The following is a 12,233-nucleotide window of genomic DNA, read 5'->3' on the forward strand; positions in this document are numbered from 1 at the left end:
CTCTACGTCCTTGCATTGACTACCGCGGTCTTAATAAAATCACGGTAAAGAACCGCTACCCCCTACCCCTCATCTCTGAACTCTTTGATCGCCTCCAAGGTGCCCACATCTTTACCAAACTGGACTTAAGAGGTGCTTATAATCTCATCCGCATCAGAGAGGGGGATGAATGGAAAACGGCATTTAACACTAGAGATGGACACTTTGAGTATCTGGTCATGCCCTTTGGCCTGTGCAACGCCCCTGCCGTCTTCCAAGACTTTGTTAATGAAATTTTTCGTGATCTCTTATACTCCTGTGTTGTTGTATATCTGGACGATATCCTGATTTTTTCTGCCAATCTAGAAGAACACCGCCAGCATGTCCGTATGGTTCTTCAGAGACTTCGTGACAATCAACTTTATGCCAAGATAGAGAAATGTCTGTTTGAATGCCAATCTCTTCCTTTCCTAGGATACTTGGTCTCTGGCCAGGGACTACAAATGGATCCAGACAAACTCTCTGCCGTCTTAGATTGGCCACGCCCCTCCGGACTCCGTGCTATCCAACGTTTTTTGGGGTTCGCCAATTATTACAGGCAATTTATTCCACATTTTTCTACCGTTGTGGCTCCTATCGTGGCTTTAACCAAAAAAAATGCCAATCCCAAGTCTTGGCCTCCTCAAGCGGAAGACGCCTTTAAACGGCTCAAGTCTGCCTTTTCTTCGGCTCCCGTGCTCTCCAGACCTGACCCATCTAAACCCTTCCTATTGGAGGTTGATGCCTCCTCTGTAGGAGCTGGAGCGGTCCTTCTACAAAAAAATTCTTCCGGGCATGCTGTTACTTGTGGTTTTTTTTCTAGGACCTTCTCTCCGGCGGAGAGGAACTACTCCATCGGGGATCGAGAGCTTCTAGCCATTAAATTAGCACTTGAGGAATGGAGGCATCTGCTGGAGGGATCAAGATTTCCAGTTATTATTTACACCGATCACAAGAACCTCTCCTATCTCCAGTCTGCCCAACGACTGAATCCTCGCCAGGCCAGGTGGTCTCTGTTCTTTGCCCGATTTAATTTTGAAATTCACTTTCGGCCTGCCGATAAGAACATTAGGGCCGATGCTCTCTCTCGTTCCTCGGATGCCTCGGAAGTTGAACTCTCTCCGCAACACATCATTCCTCCTGACTGCCTGATTTCCACTTCTCCAGCCTCCATCAGGCAAACTCCTCCAGGAAAGACCTTCGTCTCTCCACGCCAACGCCTCGGAATCCTCAAATGGGGTCACTCCTCCCATCTCGCAGGTCATGCAGGCATCAAGAAATCTGTGCAACTCATCTCTCGCTTCTATTGGTGGCCGACTCTGGAGACGGATGTCGTGGACTTTGTGCGAGCCTGCACTGTCTGTGCCCGGGATAAGACTCCTCGCCAGAAGCCCGCTGGTTTTCTTCATCCTCTGCCTGTCCCCGAACAGCCTTGGTCTCTGATTGGTATGGATTTTATTACAGACCTACCCCCATCCCGTGGCAACACTGTTGTTTGGGTGGTCGTTGATCGATTCTCCAAGATGGCACATTTCATCCCTCTTCCTGGTCTTCCTTCAGCGCCTCAGTTGGCTAAACAATTTTTTGTACACATTTTTCGTCTTCACGGGTTGCCCACACAGATAGTCTCGGATAGAGGCGTCCAATTCGTGTCAAAATTCTGGAGGGCTCTCTGTAAACAACTCAAGATTAAATGAAACTTTTCTTCTGCATATCATCCTCAATCCAATGGACAAGTAGAAAGAATTAACCAGGTCTTGGGTGATTATTTACGACATTTTGTTTCCTCCCGCCAGGATGACTGGGCAGATCTTCTACCATGGGCCGAATTCTCGTATAACTTTAGAGTCTCTGAATCTTCCTCCAAATCCCCATTTTTCGTGGTGTACGGCCGTCACCCTCTTCCCCCCCTCCCTACTCCCTTGCCCTCTGGTTTGCCCGCTGTAGATGAAGTGACTCGTGATCTTTCCACCATATGGAAAGAGACCCAAGATTCTCTTTTACAGGCTTCATCTCGCATGAAAAAGTTTGCCGATAAGAAAAGAAGAGCTCCCCCCATTTTTGCTCCCGGAGACAAGGTATGGCTCTCCGCTAAATATGTCCGCTTTCGTGTCCCCAGTTACAAACTGGGTCCACGCTATCTTGGTCCTTTCAAAGTCTTGTGCCAAATTAATCCTGTCTCTTACAAACTTCTTCTTCCTCCTTCTCTCCGTATTCCTAATGCCTTTCATGTCTCTCTTCTTAAACCACTCATCATCAACCGTTTCTCTCCCAAATTAGTTTCTCCCACTCCTGTCTCCGGTTCTTCTGACGTCTTCTCAGTGAAAGAGATACTGGCCTCCAAGACGGTCAGAGGAAAAAGGTTCTTTTTGGTGGATTGGGAGGGCTGTGGACCTGAAGAGAGATCCTGGGAACCTGAGGACAACATCCTAGACAAAAGTCTGCTCCTCAGGTTCTCAGGCTCTAAGAAGAGGGGGAGACCCAAGGGGGGGGGTACTGTTACGCCGAGCGCTCCGGGTCCCCGCTCCTCCCCGGAGCGCTCGCTTCTCTCTCGCTACCGCAGCGCTCCGGGCAGCTCCACTGACCCGGTGCGCTGCGATACCGTCTCCAGCCGGGATGCGATTCGCGATGCGGGTAGCGCCCGCTCGCGATGCGCATCCCGGCTCCCGTACCTGACTCGCTCTCCGTCTGTCCTGTCCCGGCGCGCGTGGCCCCGCTCCCTAGGGCGCGCGCGCGCCGGGTCTCTGCGATTTAAAGGGCCACTGCGCCGCTGATTGGCGCAGTGGTTCCAATTAGTGTGTTCACCTGTGCACTCCCTATTTATACTTCACTTCCCCTTCACTCCCTCGCCGGATCTTGTTGCCATTGTGCCAGTGAAAGCGTTTCCTTGTGTGTTCCTAGCCTGTGTTCCAGACCTCCTGCCGTTGCCCCCGACTACGATCCTTGCTGCCTGCCCCGACCTTCTGCTACGTCCGACCTTGCTTCTGTCTACTCCCTTGTACCGCGCCTATCTTCAGCAGTCAGAGAGGTTGAGCCGTTGCTAGTGGATACGACCTGGTCACTACCGCCGCAGCAAGACCATCCCGCTTTGCGGCGGGCTCTGGTGAAAACCAGTAGTGACTTAGAACCGATCCACTAGCACGGTCCACGCCAATCCCTCTCTGGCACAGAGGATCCACTACCTGCCAGCCGGCATCGTGACACCTGTATTGTATCGGGGTCTCACCTTTAGATCCTCTGGTTGGTAATTTTTGCCCCTAATTTTAGTTGTTCCTCCCTTTATTTCCCTCCCTGGCATTCACTAATGACTCTCAGCATGACAAACAGCGATTATTCATTCCTCGTCTGGCTCCTCATTATCTTACGACTAATAGGAAATGACCAAAGGGCCCCATTACCTGGTGAGGATCCCGCTCCTCATTACGGCCACTCTCGCCCTCCGAGCCGTAACCTTTCTAACCTCTTATTTTTTTTTATACCTCTCCTCTTTCGTATGTTTGTCTTGGACCCATTAGCGCGGCCGCGCGGTTCTCAGTGGACCGTAGAAGCATCCGCCGATAAAGATGATTGTAATATAAGCCTGGGGATGAATTCTCCGGGGATCGCAGGCTGTTTGCACACATTAAATAACTGGAATGCCTGGAAACTCTCCAGAGGTGAGCGCCGGACGGAACACCCCGGGCAAAGTACAAACCTGCCTCGTGGTGGAGGAGAATGCTTTCTGTGCCCGGCACCTGCTAGAACCTACGTATGGAGCTATGGCACTTAAAGGGGGCATGAGCTATAATAGGCTCTGCTTTTTTTCCCCCAGAAACAGCGCCGCCATAGTGGGTGGCATTGGGTATTGCAGCTCAGGTGCCTTCAACTAATGTAGATCATGTGCAATCTTACACCCTTCCATAGGTAGAACAACTAGGTACATCTATTTTCCAGCTTCCATGACTCCTAGAGGGGCAGTGCATGCTAAATGCCCCTTACCTCAGGCTCTTCAGGACAATTCCCCCGTCATTCAGCATCAAAACAATAAGGTTCATTGGTTCTGGTCAGCTTTTGTGGGCTTCTTTGTGGCCAACCATGCTCCCAACCTACCTTGTCATAAGTAATGGAAAAACTCTGCCAGACTAAATATACTACTTGCTGCCTTGCAGGAACAATGAAAAGTAAAAGTCTGCAGTCAGGGCTGATGCCCACCCCGGCTCCTGGAGGGCCCACTCCACTGCCAGGTGCTTCGTTCAGGACTGTCTTGGAGTCTCAGGGGTCCGGATCCCTGGTGAGTGCATCTTTCAGCTATGTGGGTGTCTTTCAGGGGCACATGCAGTTGAAATGATGATGTAAAAAGGCTGCAGCAGAGAAACAGGGCACACGGAGGAGCTGCAGGAGGCAGTGTGACAGGTGATTGTTGTTTTATGGGGCAACATATGGGGCACAGAGGGGCCTAATACTTCATAAGGGCACAGAGAGGGCCTTACTACTATATGGAGGCTCAATGGGGGCTTAATCACACCATGGGGTACAAAGGGATCTAACTATGATATGGGGGCACAGAAGGGGGCTTAACTACTATATGCGGGCACAGAGGGGGGCTAACCACAATATGGGGGGCACCGAGGGGCCTAACTATAAAATGATGGCACAGAAGGGGCCTGACTAATATATGGGGACACATAGGGGACCTTACTATGATATTGAGGCACAGAGGGGCCTAACTATTATATGGAGACACAGAGGAGGCCTGGCTACTATATGTGGGCACAGTTGTGGGCATAACTACGATATGGGGGCACAGTGAGGCCAAACTACTATAAAGAAGCACAGAGTAGAAATACCTTCTATATTGAGGCACATGGGAGGACTAACTACAATATGGGAACATGGAGGGAGCAGACTGCTATATGGGAGCACAGAGGAGGCCAAACTACTCATTGAGGGCACAGAGGGGGCCTAACTAATATATGGGAGCACATAGGGGTCTAACTGCCATATGGGAGCACAGAAAAAGTTCAACTACTTAATGGGGGCACAGAGAAATCCTTACTACATGTGGGGGCACAGAGGGAACCTAACTACTACTGTATATGGGAGCACAGAGGAAGCCTAACTACGAATTGGGGGCACAACGTGGCTTAACTACTATATAGGTGCACAGAGGAGGCCTACCTACTATGTGGGGCAACAGAGGTGGCCAAACTAATATATGCAGGCACAGAGGGGGGATAACCACAATATGGGGGGCACAGAGGGGCCTAACTATAAAATGATGGCACAGAAGGGGCCTGACTAATCTAGGGGGGCACAAAGGGGACCTTACTATGATATTGAGGCACAGAGGGGCCTAACTATTATATGGAGGCACAGATGAGGCCTGGCTACTATATGTGGGCACATCCGTGGGCGTAAGTAACTACTATATGCGGCACATTGAGGCCAAACTACTATAAAGAAGCACAGAGTAGGAATACCTTCTATATTGAGGCACATGGGAGGACTAACTACAATATGAGGGCACAGAGGGGCCAAACTGCTATATGGGAGCACAGAGGAGGCCAAACTACTCATTGAGGGCCCAGAGGGGGCCTAACTACTATATGGGAGCACAGAATAAGGTCAACTACTATATGGGAGCACAGAGGAAGCCTAACTAAGAATTGGGAGCACAACGTGGCTTTACTACTATATGGGAGCACAGAGGAGGCCTACCTACTACCTACCTATTTGGGGCAACAGAGTGGACCTAACTGCTATATGGGGCACAGAGGAAGCCTAACTACTAGAGGGGGCCTTACTACTATATTGGGGCATTGAGGAGGCCTTACTACTATATGGTGAGACAGAGGGGTCTAACTATTATGTGGGGGCACAGAGGGGTCTAACTATGATATGGGGGCACAGAGGTACCCTGACTGCTTTAAAAGCATCATTTAAAGGGACAGTGACCAAATACCAATGAATCTGTCTCACAAATATTCTATGTTTTAGCAAAGCAACTTTATTATATTGGATTTGCGCAAGAAATTCAGTAAAGTGTCACAGTGTCCAGAGGTCTCATCCCTGCACTTTCACTACAGAAAACAACTCAATTGACATGGAACATTAGATTATCTACACCACCCTGCATTGTGACAGGTCATCAGTACTACTGCACCCAGCAAGCCTGCAGCATAACACTCATCATCCCCATGACCGCCACATGCTACCACATAAGAAGCCATGTTAGACAGGGATCCGCTTCTATCCCATGTCTTCTCCTTCGCTCTCATTATATACAGGCCGCGGCTCTGCAGACGTCACGTTTGCTGGAATTAGGGTGGAATGGCGCTTAATGCCGGCGGTTAATTGATTTCTATTCCCCGTTACGGATGAACAATGGCCGGGATCCCAACACGGTCACCCCATGAAATGAGAAGGGGCATCCAATTTACTAAAGCATCTGTATTGATCTATTTTAGGAAAAGTGATGGGACGCAAATGAGAGCGCAGAGTCAGGAAGGAAGGGATCAGCGTAACGGGGAAAAAAACGAGTCTACTGTCACATTGGTTTAATTATTAAAAGCAAAAAATAAATAAATAAAGACAAAAAAATGTAATCAATAAATAACATAAAAAATAAATACCGTAGATTAAATAAAAAATTGAATGAATTAATTAATTAGTTAAATAAATAAATGTTATTAAAAATTCAATGACTAATATAAAACAAAGCATTGCATTTGCCACATTTTTTCTATATAATGACCTGCGGGTCATGTGACTTAGTACAGAACTCTATGGTTTGCTGAAGGACCTTTGGTGGTTCTAGTGTCACGTGTTCACCCCCAATGCCGTCTAGCGGTGAGTGACAGTTGTTATGGACCAATCCAAACCGGCCAGCCCCTGCCCATATAAGGGAGCGGCCGCCATCTTGATCGCTCTCTTGGGTTGCTGACTCTGGATGAGGTAGGTCCTCCGCAACTTCCAAAGACAAGAACTAGACCCAAAGCCTTGCAGCCGCGGCCTTATTACGCACGCACCTATCGATTTTGGGAAGGGTGGCGATAGGCCCAGCAACATTACAGAATTTAACCCTCACCCTGGCGTCACGAGTGACAAGGGTTAACAGCGCACTTTCAGTATCCAGAACAGCAACACCCCAACTACCATACACCCCACAAGGCTTTTCCATACAGTTCATTTTTTTTTTTTTTTTTTATCAACTGGTGCCAAAAAGTTAAACAGATTTGTAAATTACTTCTATAAAAAAAATCTTAATCCTTCCAGTACTTATCGGCTGCTGTTATGATCCACAGGAAGTTCTTTTCTTTTTGAATTTCCTTTCTGTCTGACCACAGTGCTCTCTGCTGACACCTCTGTCCATTTTAAGAACTGTTTAGGAGCAAATTCCCATAGAAAACCTCTCCTACTCTGGACAGTTATTTAAAATGGACAGAGGTGTCAGCAGAGAGCACTGTGGTCAGACAGAAAGGAAATTCAAAAAGAAAAGAACTTCCTATATATATATATATATATATATATATATATATATATATATATATATATGGATCATACAGCAGCTGATAAGTACTGGAAGGATTAAGATTTTTTTAATAGAAGTAATCTACAAATCTGTTTAAGGCTGGGTTCATACTACGATTTTCAAATACGAAAACCATATACGGTTTTCCGCAAAAAAACGTATACGACCGTATCCGAAACCGTATGCATAGAGAATGCATTGTAAACCGTATTCCAAATGTTGTGTACGGTTGCATCCGTTTTGCCTCGGATACGGTTTTGCCGATTTTTCAACCGTAGGCGAAAAACGCTGTCGACCACGTTTTTGCCTCCGGTTAGAAAACCATATGCGAACCGTATGCGGTTCTTTTAACATTGTTGTCTATGAGAACCGTACACAGAATTTCAGAATACGGTTGCATGCGGTTTTTCTAATCCGTTTTTGGAGTTGACACATGTGCAGAAATGGAATTTCAATAGAACAATAGTAACTTTATTAAATTGCTTGAAAACAAATTCCAACAAAATAGCAAAACCGTTGGCAAAAACGGATGCAAACGGATAGAACCGTACATACATTTTGGAACCGTATATGGGGAAAAAACATATTTGGAGTCATACGGTTGTATACGGTTGTGTACGGTTTTTGCCATACGTTTCTTAGCGGAAAACCGTATACGTAACCGTATTTGAAAAACGTGGTGTGAACCCAGCCTAACTTTCTGGCAGCAGTTGATTTAAAAGGAAATGTTTTCCAGTGGAGTACCCCTTTAAGGCTGCTGGTGCTTGAGGTCACCCAGGTGAACTGATTAGGGTCAGTTCCCTCTATGGGCAATTTTGATGCATTTTCTTATTCAAAGTGCATTTTTTTTTTTTTTTTTTTTTTAAAGAAAGGATTTTGCATTTTTGACAATTATTCGCTCTATTTTGGCCATGTTGATCCTTGTCAAGGCTCTCATTAGGGTTGGGCATTGACTTGCAGGGGTTCTACCTCCAATACGTGGAGCAAAGTGAAAACAGTAGGGGTGGGTTCCATTCTCTGTTTCAAAACTACAAGTTCCAGCATGTCCTGAAATACTCTGTGCTGCCCATTACATAGACCCTGACCCTAATGTTACCAGCCTGTGTCCGATCTTTCTTCCCTTCCCCATTGCCCACCAAACTGTAGCTATCCAGTTATGTAACTACAACTCCCAGCATGCCCTGAAATACTCTGTGCTGCCTACTAAAGAGAGACCCTAACCCTACTGTTACCAGTCTGTGCCCTAGTCCAGCTAGTATGAAACTACAACTCCCATCATGCCCTGTAATTCTCTGTGCTGCCCACTACAGAGAGACCCTAACCTGTTTTTTTTTTCCAAACGGTGTGTCTCCAGCTGTTGCAGAACTACAACTCCCAGGATGCCCGGACAGCCTTCGGCTGTCCGGGCATGCTGGGAGTTGTAGTTTTGCAACAGCTGGAGACGCACCTTTTAGAAAACACCGCCTTAATCCGTCTGTTACCTGTTTGTACCCTAAATCTTATCCTTATTCCCCTAGTCCAGTTTTTGCAAAACTACAACTCCCAGCATGCCCTGCATACTACAGAGAGACCACCCGAACCCAGTGTTTTCCCAATGCTGGGAGTTGTAGTTTTGCAACAGCTGGAGGCCCACCGTTTGGAAAACACTGCCTTAACCCTACCGGGACCAGTCTGTACCATCTATCTTATTTTTATTCCCGTACCCCAGAGCTCCCCAACCAGTTGTCATAGGACTACAACTCCCAGCATGCTCTGAAATCCTCGGTGCTGCCCATTACAGAGAGACCCCCAACCCTACTATTACCAGTCTGTGCCCCCTGTCCAATCCTTATTCCTTTACCCCAGTGCTCCCCAAACTAGTTGCTGCAACACTATAAATCCCAGCATGCCCTGACAGCCAAAGACTGGGAGTTGTAGTATAGCGGCTTCTTTGGGAACTCCGCCCTTACACACACACAGGCGTTCAACGCAGGACATGTTGTCCCCATTTGACCCCGATCATTAAAAACGTTTGCCGAGGCTTCTGGGTAATAAAACCACAAAAAATAATAATAACAAATAACAATAAATAATAATGATAATAATAATAACAATAATAATAATATAATAAATAACAGTAAATAATAATAATAATAATAATAATAATAAATAGCAATAAATAATAATAATATAATAGATAACAATAAATAATAATAATAAATAACAATAAATAATAATAATATAATACATAATAATATAATACATAATAATAATAAATAATAATAATATAATTAATAACAATAAATAATAATAATAATAATAAATAAAAATAAATAATAATAATATAATAAAAAATAAAAAAAGAATAAACAACCCTCAGTCTATGGCGAAGACAAAAGCGATTACAATCACCCTCCATCACGCTACATTTAATAATGGCGCAGTCATCATTCGCCCTTATCAGTCATTGGGTTTTTACGAGCGACGGCCTTTGACTGTGGCCGAAGCCGTAATACGTTATAAGTCGGGCAGTTTAATTTTTATTTTTAATTTTTATTTTATTCAGCCGTCTCATCCGAGCGCAATTGCGCAGCTGAAGCCTCCCAGTCTCCCCTATTACTGGGATCCTATTGTCTTTTTTTTTCCCCTTTATAATGATGGTACTCATTATAAATCCCCACAACGGTAACCAGCGAATATTACAATCCCAGGAGGGGGGGGGGGGGGGGGGCGTTATGTTACTCCGACATTTCAATACAAAGGAGAGGATGGATTTGGGTTAAAATACCCAAAAAATGTATTTAAAAAAATGAAAAAAATAATTACCGTAATAAATAAATAAACATAAAAAAGAAGGAAAGAAAAATGTACATAACAATGGGGCTCGGCGTTACTCTGGGATTTCAAATAAATAAAGGAATAAATAATGAAATAAAAAAAGAAGGTATAGACGTAAATGTCAGGAGATGCTTAAAGTTTGCACCCCCACTGGGCCCCTCGATATAAAGAGAGGGGGAGGGGACTGATTACTCAACAATGTATTAGTAAATATTCTCTAACCTGTGGGTGTCCAGCTGTTGCAGAACTACAAGTCCCAGCATGCCCTGAAATATTCTGTGCTGCTTGCTACAGAGACCCCAACCCTACCGTCACCAGTCTGTGTCCTTTGTTGTAGCTTTAGTCCCCTATTCCAGTGTTCCCCAACCTGCGACTCTCCAGCAGTTGTAGAACTACAAGTCCCAGCGTGCCCTGAAATACTCTCTGCTTACAGAGGCTCTAACCCTAGTGTTACCAGTCTGTACCCTCTATCATATCTTTGTTTATTTATTCCAGTGTTCCCCAACCTTTGGCTCTTCAGTTGTTGCAGGACTACAACTCCCAGCATGCCCTACAACACTTTGTACTACTTATTACAGAGACCCTAACCCTACAATTACCAGTCTGTGTCCTTTATCATACCTCCTTTTCCCTATTCCTGTGTTCCCTGACCTTTGGCTTTTCAGCTGTAGCAGAACTACAACTCTCAGCATGCCCTGAAATACATGTGCTGCCTCCCACATAGACCCTAACCTTACTGATACCAGTCTGTGTCCTCCATCCTATCCTTCTTCCCTTTCTCCATTGACCCCCCCCCCCCCAACCTGCGGCTCTCCAGCAGTTGCAGAACTACAAGTCCCAGCATGCCCTGAAATACTCTGTGCTGCCATCATGCCCTGAAATACTCTGTGCCGCCTACTACAGAGACCCTAACCCAGTGTTTTCCAAATAGTACGTCTCCAGCTGTTGTAAAACTACAACTCCCAGCATGCCCGGACAGCCAAAGGCTGGAGACACCAAAAAAATTCCTTAGCCCTTCTGTTACCAGTTTTTACCCTCAATATTATCCTTCAACTTGGGAAGGGGGAGGGAAATCTGCTGTCTGCATCTGCTGGTGGGGGGGTTGACTCGAACTCTGCTGCCTACACCTACTGGGGGGGGGGGGCTCAAACTCTGCTGCCTACACCTACTGGGGGGAAGGGGAACTCTGCTGACTACACCTACTGTGGGGGGATTCCTGATGCCTACACCTACTGTGAAGGGATCCTGCTGCCTACACCTATTGTGGGGGGACCCTGCTGCCTACACCTACTGTTGGGTGGACCCTTCTGCCTACACCTCCTGTGGGGGGACCCTGCTCCCTACACCTACTGTGGGGGGACCCTGCTGCCTACACCAACTGTCAAGGTACCCTGCTGCCTACACCTACTGTCAAGGTACCCTGCTGCCTACACCTACTGTGGGGGAACTCTGCTGCCTACACCCACTGTGGGGGAACTCTGCTGCCTACACCTACTGTGGGGGAACACTGCTGCCTACACCCACTGTGGAGGAACTCTGCTGCCTACATCCACTATAGGAGAATTTAGTTTATTTTGTGCATAGGGCTGGTGGAGGGATTTGGGTAGAATAGGGGCAGAAGTGTGACCAGCGGAAGAGCATTGCAGGGGGCCCTTGCTTTTTATGGTCCGGGGGGCCCTGAGTGTTGTCAGTCCGCCCCTGGTTCCCCAACTTGTGGCTCTCCAGCTGTTACAGAACTACAAATCCCAGCATGGGCCATCAAGTCAGGTCTTTGTATATATCCTGTATTAGACCAGTGTTCCCCAACCTGTGAGTTTCCAGCTGTGCAAAACTACAACTCCCATCATCTCATCTGATATGATGGGAGTTCCAAGCAGACAAAAGCGAT

The sequence above is a fragment of the Hyla sarda genome, chromosome 4 (genome assembly GCF_029499605.1).
Source record: "Hyla sarda isolate aHylSar1 chromosome 4, aHylSar1.hap1, whole genome shotgun sequence".
In the NCBI taxonomy this organism is placed as follows: Eukaryota; Metazoa; Chordata; class Amphibia; order Anura; family Hylidae; genus Hyla; species Hyla sarda.